The 12,002-nt window shown below is 37.0% G+C and overlaps 2 non-coding genes across 2 annotated transcripts; one reads left to right on the top strand and one right to left on the bottom strand.

The window, feature by feature from the left end:
- The first annotated feature begins 6,420 nt into the window (after window positions 1–6,420).
- On the top strand, window positions 6,421–6,513 carry TRNAI-UAU (transfer RNA isoleucine (anticodon UAU)). The gene is given in 2 exon segments: window positions 6,421–6,458; window positions 6,478–6,513. It is a non-coding gene; the product is annotated as a tRNA-Ile (tRNA).
- A 4,983-nt stretch (window positions 6,514–11,496) lies between these two features.
- Window positions 11,497–11,569, bottom strand: TRNAM-CAU (transfer RNA methionine (anticodon CAU)). Its single transcript has one exon. It is a non-coding gene; the product is annotated as a tRNA-Met (tRNA).
- Between the last annotated feature and the right edge of the window lie 433 nt (window positions 11,570–12,002).

Here is a 12,002-nt window from a genome sequence, read left to right as displayed (position 1 = left end):
AAAAAAAACACAAGGAAACACATCCTTTGGAACCCTTGTGCCTAAAATCATGATGCCTTCATGACACCTCCCCCAAATAAGAGATGAAAAGGGAGGTTGCATACAAGCTATTCCAGGTGCGTATCAAAGGGAGCTCTCTCTTGATGTGATAACCCCATTCCCAGACAAATTGCACATAGTGTTTTTGCCGGTTGCTGTTAATTAACTAACCAGTGATCGTGCCCCTCCACCTGAGTAGAATCCCTTCTCCTTGTACTCCTTCTCCTTGTTATGGTTGGTAGAAGGTTGCCTAGATGAATCCCATATTTTCTCCACTGTGGTGCCTATCTGCTGGGAACTTTGAATCTGCACTATTACCAGTGTATGTGATTAATGGGACTGTGGTGCTGTGTGAATACACTTCTCTGTGTTTCTCCCATTTGGATCTTCATTCAGAGTCAGTCCCTGTCCTCTAGTCCGTGCAGACTGCTTATAGGTCACAACTCGGGTTACTGGGGTCTCTGTCAGCCACAATCTTTCACATTCACTTTGAGGGTCCCTCAAGTAGTATCCTGTACCCTACTACCCCACACATGCTGCTTTTGGCACAGATTGGTCTCTCCCTCGGGTCTCTCTCACAGTCAGGCTGCCACTTCACATTCTCACTCAGGATTTGGGATCCTTCTGGCTCTGGTACAGACAGGCACAAATCTTTCTTCTGCCATTTCTCCCATTTACCCTGTCCTCTTACACCTTCTACAGAAGAAGGCTGGAAGAAGGTCCCTAGATACAAGGTAATCACAGAGGTAAAAAGTATATTAATATAACTGTGTTGGTTATGCAAAACTGGGAAATGGGTAATAAAGGGATTATCTATCTTTTAAAACAATAACAATTCTATGGTAGACTGTCCCTTTAATAGAGCATGCAGGTACAGGTAAAGCAAAGTGGTAACGTATATCTTAATAAGTTGGGTCTCAAGGATGCTTAGGGTAAGATTCACCATGAGATGAATGCATTGATTGGTTGTAGGCTTGCACATTTGAGCCTGCACCCTCTAGCCAATTTGGATTTGGTGGATGAAAATCAACCCCCGAGTCATTCAACTGGGGTGATTGACAAGCCCTACTTTCACACAATTCATTGGTTGAGTGAGGGTAGGGGGCGGCATTGCACAATCATTCGCCCGTGCAATGTTAAAGGGACATTAAACTCAATTTTTTTTTCATTCATGATTTAGAAAGAGCATGCAATTTTAAACAACTTTCCAATTTACGTCTAGGTAAAGGGGTAGTTTAGCCTCCCAAATTAAGAAAGGTACAACATCCCGCCTTGGAGGGGTCCATGGATAGGTTCCCAGTGGCGGTTGATTAAAAGTAAATTGGAATGTTGTTTAAAATTTTATTCTCTATCTGAATCATAAAAGAAAAAGGTTGGGTTTCATGTCCCTTTAAATATTGTGAACAAATGCGACCCACAATCTGCAATCAAATGCGGGTAGGTTCACATGTGAATCCTGTCCATTCGCAGATTGATAAATATTGCCCATAGTATAAGTATGCTCTACCTGTCAGATTTTGAATTTACAGGGGTTACAAATAGCAAAACAAACTTTGACCACATGTATTATGGCAACAAAAAGTAACCCTTATTCCCTATTACCCCAAACCCAACCACAAAAATCAACCTTTATCTAGTAGATGTCCACACCTCTTGTGTTCTGGTTAGAAGGTTGTAATATTCATTCCCAATTATAGCACAAACATGTAATCTAAAGGTATTGCAGTTTACAAAACCACCACTTGTTGACTGAGGTAAAATAGATCGTGTCCCTCTCTATGCTGCTATTAAAGGGATACTAAACCAAATCTATTCAGATAGAGCATGCAGTTTTAAGCAACTTTCTAATTTACTCCTATTAGCAATTTTCTAAGGCCTAGATTTAGAGTTTGGCGGTAGCCGTGAAAACCAGCGTTAGAGGCTCCTAACGCTGGTTTTAGGCTACCGCCGGTATTTGGAGTCAGGAAAGGGTCTAATGCTCACTTTTCAGCCGCAACTTTTCCATACCGCAGATCCCCTTACGTCAGTTGCGTATCCTATCTTTTCAATGGGATCTTTCTAACTCCGGTATTTAGAGTCGTGTCTGAAGTGAGCGTTAGAATTCTAACGACAAAACTCCAGCCGCAGAAAAAAGTCAGTAGTTAAGAGCTTTCTGGGCTAACGCCGGTTCATAAAGCTCTTAACTACTGTGCTCTAAAGTACACTAACACCCATAAACTACCTATGTACCCCTAAACCGAGGTCCCCCCACATCGCCGCCACTCGATTAAATTTTTTTAACCCCTAATCTGCCGACCGCCACCTACGTTATACTTATGTACCCCTAATCTGCTGCCCCTAACACCGCCGACCCCTATATTATATTTATTAACCCCTAATATGCCCCCCACAACGTCGCCGCCAGCTACCAACAATAATTAACCCCTAATCTGCCGACCGCCACCTACGTTATACTTATGTACCCCTAATCTGCTGCCCCTAACACCGCCGACCCCTATATTATATTTATTAACCCCTAATCTGCCCCCCTCAACGTCGCCTCACCCTGCCTACACTTATTAACCCCTAATCTGCCGAGCGGACCGCACCGCTACTATAATAAAGTTATTAACCCCTAATCCGCCTCACTCCCGCCTCAATAACCCTATAATAAATAGTATTAACCCCTAATCTGCCCTCCCTAACATCGCCGACACCTAACTTCAATTATTAACCCCTAATCTGCCGACCGAATCTCGCCGCTACTGTAATAAATGGATTAACCCCTAAAGCTAAGTCTAACCCTAACCCTAACACCCCCCTAAGTTAAATATAATTTAAATCTAGCGAAATAAATTAACTCTTATTAAATAAATTATTCCTATTTAAAGCTAAATACTTACCTGTAAAATAAACCCTAATATAGCTACAATATAAATTATATTTATATTATAGCTATTTTAGGATTTATATTTATTTTACAGGTAACTTTATATTTATTTTAACCAGGTACAATAGCTATTAAATAGTTAAGAACTATTTAATAGCTAAAATAGTTAAAATAATTACAAAATTACCTGTAAAATAAATCCTAACCTAAGTTACAATTAAACCTAACACTACACTATCAATAAATGAATTAAATACAATATCTACAAATAAATACAATTAAATAAACTAACTAAAGTACAAAAAATAAAAAAGAACTAAGTTACAAAAAATAAAAAAATATTTACAAACATTAGAAAATATTACAACAATTTTAAACTAATTACACCTACTCTAAGCCCCCTAATAAAATAACAAAGACCCCCAAAATAAAAAAATGCCCTACCCTATTCTAAATTACAAAAGTTCAAAGCTCTTTTACCTTACCAGCCCTGAACAGGGCCCTTTGCGGGGCATGCCCCAAGAAATTCAGCTCTTTTGCCTGTAAAAAAACTGTTCAGCCAATAGAATGCGAGCTCAATCTGATTGGCTGATCGGATCAGCCAATCGGATTGAACTTGATTCTGATTGGCTGATTCCATCAGCCAATCAGAATTTTCCTACCTTAATTCCGATTGGCTGATAGAATACTATCAGCCAATCGGAATTCGAGGGACGCCATCTTGGATGACGTCCCTTAAAGGAACCGTCATTCTTCAGTTGGACGTCGTCGGAAGAAGATGGGTCCGCGTTGGAGGTCTTCACGATGGAGCCGGTCCTCATCGGATGAAGATAGAAGATGCCGCTTGGAAGAAGATGGTTGCCGGTCCGGATCTACTCTTCTTCCCGGATAGGATGAAGACTTTGGACCCTCTTCTGGACTTCTTCAGCCATCGGATGGTGGATGTCTAGCCCCCGCTTGGGCTTGGATGAAGATTTTGGAGCCAGGACGCATCGGTGATACCCGGTGAGGTGAAGATAAGGTAGGAAGATCTTCAGGGGCTTAGTGTTAGGTTTATTTAAGGGGGGTTTGGGTTAGATTAGGGGTATGTGGGTGGTGGGTTGTAATGTTGGGGGGGTATTGTATGTGTTTTTTTACAGGCAAAAGAGCTGAATTTCTTGGGGCATGCCCCGCAAAGGGCCCTGTTCAGGGCTGGTAAGGTAAAAGAGCTTTGAACTTTTGTAATTTAGAATAGTGTAGGGCATTTTTTTTATTTTGGGGGGCTTTGTTATTTTATTAGGGGGCTTAGAGTAGGTGTAATTAGTTTAAAATTGTTGTAATATTTTTCTAATGTTTGTAAATATTGTTTTATTTTTTGTAACTTAGTTCTTTTTTATTTTTTGTACTTTAGTTAGTTTATTTCATTGTATTTATTTGTAGATATTGTATTTAATTAATTTATTGATAGTGTAGTGTTAGGTTTAATTGTAGATAATTGTAGGTATTGTATTTAATTAATTTATTGATAGTCTAGTGTTAGGTTTAATTGTAACTTAGGTTAGGATTTATTTTACAGGTAAATTTGTAATAATTTTAACTATTTTAGCTATTAAATAGTTCTTAACTATTTAATAGCTATTGTACCTGGTTAAAATAAATACAAAGTTACCTGTAAAATAAATATAAATCCTAAAATAGCTATAATATAATTATAATTTATTTTGTAGCTATATTAGGATTTATTTTACAGGTAAGTATTTAGCTTTAAATAGGAATAATTTATTTAATAAGAGTTAATTAATTTCGTTAGATTTAAATTATATTTAACTTAGGGGGTGTTAGGGTTAGACTTAGCTTTAGGGGTTAATACATTTATTAGAATAGCGGTGAGCTCCAGTTGGCAGATTAGGGGTTAATGTTTGAAGTTAGGTGTCGGTGATGTTAGGGAGGGCAGATTAGGGGTTAATACTATTTATTATAGGGTTAGTGAGGCGGATTAGGGGTTAATAACTTTATTATAATAGCGGTGCGGTCAGCTCGGCAGATTAGGGGTTAATAAGTGTAGGCAGGTGGAGGCAACGTTGTGGGGAGCAGATTAGGGGTTAATAAATATAATATAGCGGTCGGCGGTGTTAGGGGCAGCAGATTAGGGGTACATAGGGATAATGTAAGTAGCGGCGGTTTACGGAGCGGAAGATTAGGGGTTAATAAGTGTAAGGTTAGGGGTGTTTAGACTCGGGGTACATGTTAGAGTGTTAGGTGCAGACGTAGGAAGTGTTTCCCCATAGCAAACAATGGGGCTGCGTTAGGAGCTGAACGCGGCTTTTTTGCAGGTGTTAGGTTTTTTTTCAGCTCAAACAGCCCCATTGTTTTCTATGGGGGAATCGTGCACGAGCACATTTTTTAAGCTGGCCGCTTCCGTAAGCAACTCTGGTATCGACAGTTGCAGTGGCGTTAAATATGCCTGTACGCTCGCTTTTTGGAGCCTAACGCAGCCATTCTGTGAACTCTCAATACCAGAGGTATTTAAAAGGTGCGGCCAGAAAAAAGCCAGCGTTAGCTACGCGGGTCGTTACCGACAAAACTCTAAATCTAGGCCTAAGTTCTTTCTGTATCTTTATTTGAAAAAGCAGGAATGAAAACTTAGGAGACGACCCATTTTTGGTTCAGAACCCAGGATAGCAATTGCTGATTGGTGGCTACATTTAGCCACCAATCAGCAAGTGCTACCCATGTGCTAAACCTAAAATGGGCCGGCTCCTAAGCTTTCATTCCTGCTTTTTAAATAAAGATAGCAAGAGAAAGAATACAAATTAATAATATGAGTCAATTAGAAAGTTGCTTAAAATTGCTTGTTCTGTCTGAATCATGAAACAAAAAAATTGGGTTTAGTATCCCTTTAATGTAAATTTATTATAGTCATAATTATCTGTCCCATAGAACAAATTCTGATCTCCTTTAAAAATAGCAACTTTTTACTTCTAATATCTAATTTATCTATCTCTAAAATAAATATATTTTCTGTATGCTCCCAGGCTTTCTTGGACATAATACAACATAACATTACTCTTGACCTTGCTTTTTATGTAAAAATCTTAACTTACAAGTTTTGATATCTCCCAAGTAGGGATGGGCGAATGTGTTTATATTCGAATTCAAATGTTAGAACGAATGTTATTGTAGAAATTCGATTTACATAATAGAATGTTGATAGACTAGAAATACTATTTTGAATTTGAATATTACATTTAAACAACACAGTTGTAGACTAGAAATACTATTTTGAATTCGAATGTCACATTCAAATTCGAATATTACATTTCGAAATTGAATGAATACATAGCTAAACATTCTATTATTATATCTGCAATATAAGTCATGAAAACATAGGGAATTTAAACACTTGTAATGTGGTCAAATGCACATTGTGGAACTCTTGGGAATTTGGGGTGTAAATATATTTCTGAGGAGTTGTTTTCCACTGTGCAATAGAATGTTCGTATTTTAAATGCATAAAAGGGCAAACTGCATGTGCTCCAGTGGCGCAATCGGTTAGCGCGCGGTACTTATAAGACAGTATTTGATGAGCAATGCCGAGGTTGTGAGTTCGAGCCTCACCTGGAGCACTTATTTTCTGTTAATTTAGGGCCAGATTACGAGTGGAGCACTAACTGATACATTGCGGGTGTTTTTGCATGTCAGGTTAACCACTCATATTACAAGTTGGTAGTAAACTTGCACTCAAGTAAACGCTTGAGTGCAATCGCGATTTACGCTAGAATGATTACTGCATCCTGCATTGGAGACCTTTGCAGTTAAATAGATGAAAACATGAAAAAAACATTAATGCAATATTCATTTTTAATAAAGGTTTTAACTATTTATTTACTGTAAATATTTCACATTCCTATGCTCTGCACATAGCATAATAGTATTTATAAATAGATATGCCTATATATATATATATATATATATATATATATATATATATATATATATATATATATATATATATATATATGTATATATCTATACCTATATATAATTATATATATATATGTATATATATATATATATATATATATATATATACTGTATATATAGAGTTTAAGATATATATTTGTGCAAAATAACACCATATATATATATATATATATATATATATATATATATATATATATATATAGAAATATTTATTTATGAATAAATAGAACATATTTTGGTATGTGAAGAACATTGAAATGTGAAATATTCATATTTTCATGTGTGGTTAGCGCACTTGAGAATATGGGATCTGGTTTTCGCGCAAGTTGGGTGTTTTTGCTCCATTGACTCCTATGGGGGAATAGGTTAATGCATGCGCAATATTCTAAGTTCTGCTTCTTGCGCTCGTCGGGCTAGCGCACAAGGGAAAACAGTTTACTTTCAACCCGACCCACGCAAAAAGCTTACTTCTAGCGCTATTAGCGCTTGAGCAGGAGCATTAAATAACGCTCCACTTGTAATCTGGTTCTTAGAATTATATTTTGAAATATTAATTTAATTGTTTCTTTCTTTCTATAAATCTTTTTGGTTATATTGTCAAAACAATAAACAGTTTTCCAACAATTAAATCTAATACAAATTTAGGAAGATTAGCCTCATCAAAATAAATGGTAACTTGTCTCTTCTACAATAAATTTTAACTTGCCTTTTCCAAGTGGTCTGTGACATACAACCACTCCTGATCAGACTGTACAGGCAAGGCTGTGACTGAGATCCTGGAATGAAAGGGTTAACAAAACACTTTTTAAACTATCCTAACTCCAAAAAGTAAAAAAAAAATCAATTTTATCACCACCCCTATCTGCATCTATAACTCCAAAAGCTGCCACCAAAAAGGATATTTAAAATTATTAGTTTTTTGTCCCCTACTGCAAAGATTAAAATCTAAAAAGCCAATTTGGTAAAAAATCTGTCTTAAAAAATACCAGTCTCTTTCAGTAACGTGGTTCAAATATAAGACAAAGGCAAACTTAATAAAGGAACATTAATTATGGGCAAAAAGGAGTCACAGTGCATGTATATATAAAAAAAAGTTAACAAACAATGTACACACATTAAACATTTTTTTTAAATAAAAAGGAGAACTAACAGAAACCTGTTACTTTACCAGAAGTCTTATAGTCTTCTGTTTCCAGGGAAATTACCAGATACACTGTTATGCATAGTTTCCCATGTAAAATAGCAAAGGTATATTGTTGAAATCAAAGTTATATACACTTAACTCTGATATCAGATTTCTTTACCAAACCTCCTTCCAGAGTGGGCCAGGGAAGTACCCTGTCATAAAGCTCTTAATCCTTGGCTGAAATTATAGAACACCTTATAACTTCTGTTATGTATATCTAGTTCATGTAAACAGATAGGCAATCCCCCTGTGATGTCATAAGGATTATTTTGTCTGAAAGGTCTAATAGACATAAAATCTTATTCTAATTTGAACCAACAATAGTCCTTAATTGGCTTCGGGCCATTGCCTGGATAGAGAGACTATGTTCTATCACCCTCTGCGTTGACAGGTTGAGGCAATAAACTGACCATAGACAATACAGTTATCTCTAGTGAAGCTTATAACTATTTATGAGGAACGCTGGTGTTTTAAGGAAAAAAAACACAAGGAAACACATCCTTTGGAGCCCTTGTGCCTGAAATCATGATGCCTTCATGACACCTCACCCAAATAAGAGATGAAAAGGGAGGTTGCATACAAGCTATTCCAGGTGCGTATCAAAGGGAGCTCTCTCTTGATGTGATAACCCCATTCCCAGACAAATTGCACATAGTATTTTTGCCATCATGAGGCCCTCAATTAAAAAATGTTACTCAATTTGCTTGGTCTGTGAAATATACATCATACCCTGTTACAGGTGTGTCTGTGGTGCCCAGTTTCCTTTCACACCCTCTGACCCTTTAGCATGATGGTTGCTGTTGATTAACTAACCAGTGATCGTGCCCCTCCACCTGAGTAGAATCCCTTCTCCTTGTACTTCTTCTCCTTGTTATGGTTGGTAGAAGGTTGCCTAGATGAATCCCCTATTTTCTCCACTGTGGTGCCTATCTGCTGGGAACTTTGAATCTGCACTATTACCAGTGTATGTGATTAATGGGACTGTGGTGCTGTGTGAATACACTTCTCTGTGTTTCTCCCATTTGGATCTTCATTCAGAGTCAGTCCCTGTCCTCTAGTCCGTGCAGACTGCTTTTAGGTCACAACTCGGGTTACTGGGGTCTCTGTCAGCCACAATCTTTCACATTCACTTTGAGGGTCCCTCAAGTAGTATCCTGTACCCTACTACCCCACACATGCTGCTTTTGGCACAGATTGGTCTCTCCCTCGGGTCTCTCTCATAGTCAGGCTGCCACTTCACATTCTCACTCAGGATTTGGGATCCTTCTGGCTCTGGTACAGACAGGCACAAATCTTTCTTCTGCCATTTCTCCCATTTACCCTGTCCTCTTACACCTTCTACAGAGGACGCCACTTGTTCGGGCACACATAATCCAGCTGCCCGTACTTCAAGTCATTTTCTCCCCTTATATTTTCACTATTCTCTACAGACTCCACTGTTTCAAGCACAAATAGACACACACCATCCATCTGCCTCACCTCACAGTTATCCTTTCTCTGTAGATTTCTGTTCTACAGATCCTACAGGTTCAAGCACAGACAGACACACAGCATCAATCTGCCTTAGCTCACAGTCAGTCTCTCCCTGTGCATCTCATCTCTGTGCTTGAACCAGCAGGATCTGTAGAACAGACAGACACACACCATCCATCTGCCTTATCTCCCAGTCAGACAGTCCTCTCACACCTTCACATCTCAGCACAGACATCCCCAGTTCAGGCACAGCACTTGGCAAACATGCACTGTGTCCTCCTTCCTGGTCAGCATGTCTCTGAGCATTTTTGCACACATCCCTTTGCACATAAGGGCCCGTATCTAATGTCACTAGGTCAGATGTGTCATTGTCAGGCACATACAGTGATTAAAACCTACCCAGATCAGTACCCAGTTTCTCAGACCTCTCTATAATGGAGTAACACAGGGGAGGGGTTTTAATGGGAAATAAATGATAATTTAAGGTAATGTAAAAACAAGTCTAGGAAAGGCATGTATTAATGTTTTACTAACATATTGTCATGGTCTCACATTTGAAACTAGGAAAATAGCATTTTATGTTAACCTCCTATTGACAATACTTTTCATTAAAATGCATTGTACCCAATGGGATCGTTTGACAGCCAATATTTCCATGGTGGTTCTAGCCATCATTACCATAGTAACAGTAAACTGGTAAAGCAAAATGGAGGATTGAGGGATTGATTTCCACTACTCAAAATAAATGTCCTAAAAAAAAAAAACCTATCTCAAGAGTGGCTGAATTTTAGATACTCAAAGCTCTTTAATAGCCCAGACTTGGTCCACAGCCATCCTGGTATTCCCTCTTTAAACCCTATCCTTTTTTTTGGGGGGGGGGGGATATATTGTAGTGTTTAAAATCAATGTTGGCCCCTGTCCTCAAATGGAAAGTTTTGAAATTGTAGCACAAGTGCAATTCAAACACTTTTGATAGACAATGTGGAACACTTATGATATACTGTTTGAATTAACGACCTTATTTACATTTTCTTTCCTCTATTCTCGTTTGCATTTCCTTTGTTTTGTGTATGTTTTTCAATAGTATCTATGATCTCATTTAGTCTATTGTCGCTAAATTGTTATGTAATGCTGACCTTTATTCCAGTCCATCATAATTCCTAATCTAAATACATACATTTATTTTTTTATTAATTAATTGTTTTATGAATTTATTAAAATAACTACTTGTATTTATTTTTCTTTAGGCTTCACTTTCCTGTCAAAATCATATGGCAGCTTGAGTGATTTTTTTATTTTGCTTTGTTTTCAAAGCCACTCTAGTCTGTTAGAGGAGCCACCATTTGAATTAGCAAACCTGGTCAAATTGCATAAAAAATATAACAGGAAAAATTAGTTAGAAACAGACCTTCCCAGAAGCAAAATATACATAGCCAAAGCAAAAAATAAAAAATGATGGCTAATTAATAGAAAATTGATAAGAATTACTTAACGTGATTGTTTTTACACTTAGCCAAAATATCAATGAGAAATGTAACAGTTTGAAATAATGTTATCCAAACACATTGTTGAGATCATAAATACAATTTTTGATAATCAAACCTAATTCAGTACAAGTTTTATCATTTAAAATTGTGAATTGAGCCATTTATTAAACCAAAAGAACATTGCATTTATTATTGAAAAAAAAAACACAAGCAAAGAAATTCCATTCAAAGCAGACCAAAATAGGTTTTTAACAGAGCAAGACTGTTGCATTTTAAAGGTCCCAAAATTCTGTTAAAGGCTGCTGGAAAACTGTAGTTTAATAGTTTGACATATTACTATCAATTTGTCTCTATACAATTTATAGGGGGTAGCATATGAAGACTTTGCAAAAAAATATATGAGGTAAATCACATAGCTAATGCTAATGAATTGAAATAGAGCTTCAATTGGTTTAGAAATAAGCTTCACAAAAAACAAGTGCCCCGTGTGAGGATCGAACTCACGACCTTCAGATTATGAGACTGACGCGCTACCTACTGCGCTAACGAGGCAGCTGTGAAACTGTTAATGGTATGGTTTAAAGTGTGGTATAAATGTAAAGATTTTAAATTTAATAACCTCTTTGCTACCAGGCATTTCAAAGAAGAATTTGCCCAAAATACCAGAGAATTTTTAGCATTTTTGATATCACTCCATTTAAACAGAATTAGAATTTAGTTGTTTTTTTTATTTACCTGACAAAACTATATATATAAACCCTTTATTTGTATATATCCAACAGGAGGTACAATAGCATCTGGGGTAAGGTGACCAGATTTTTAAAATTAAATCCGGGGACATTTTTTTTTTTTTTTATTGGCAATTGGTTAACAACTATTTTATTAGCATATTTTCCTCAAACACACATACACACACTTACACAAACATACATATACACACACACGCATACATATACACACACACATATATACACACACACACTTA

The sequence above is a fragment of the Bombina bombina genome, chromosome 6 (assembly GCF_027579735.1).
Source record: "Bombina bombina isolate aBomBom1 chromosome 6, aBomBom1.pri, whole genome shotgun sequence".
NCBI lineage: Eukaryota > Metazoa > Chordata > Amphibia > Anura > Bombinatoridae > Bombina > Bombina bombina.
Note: the sequence above shows the minus strand (reverse complement) of the source record. Positions and strands in the feature narration are given on the sequence as shown.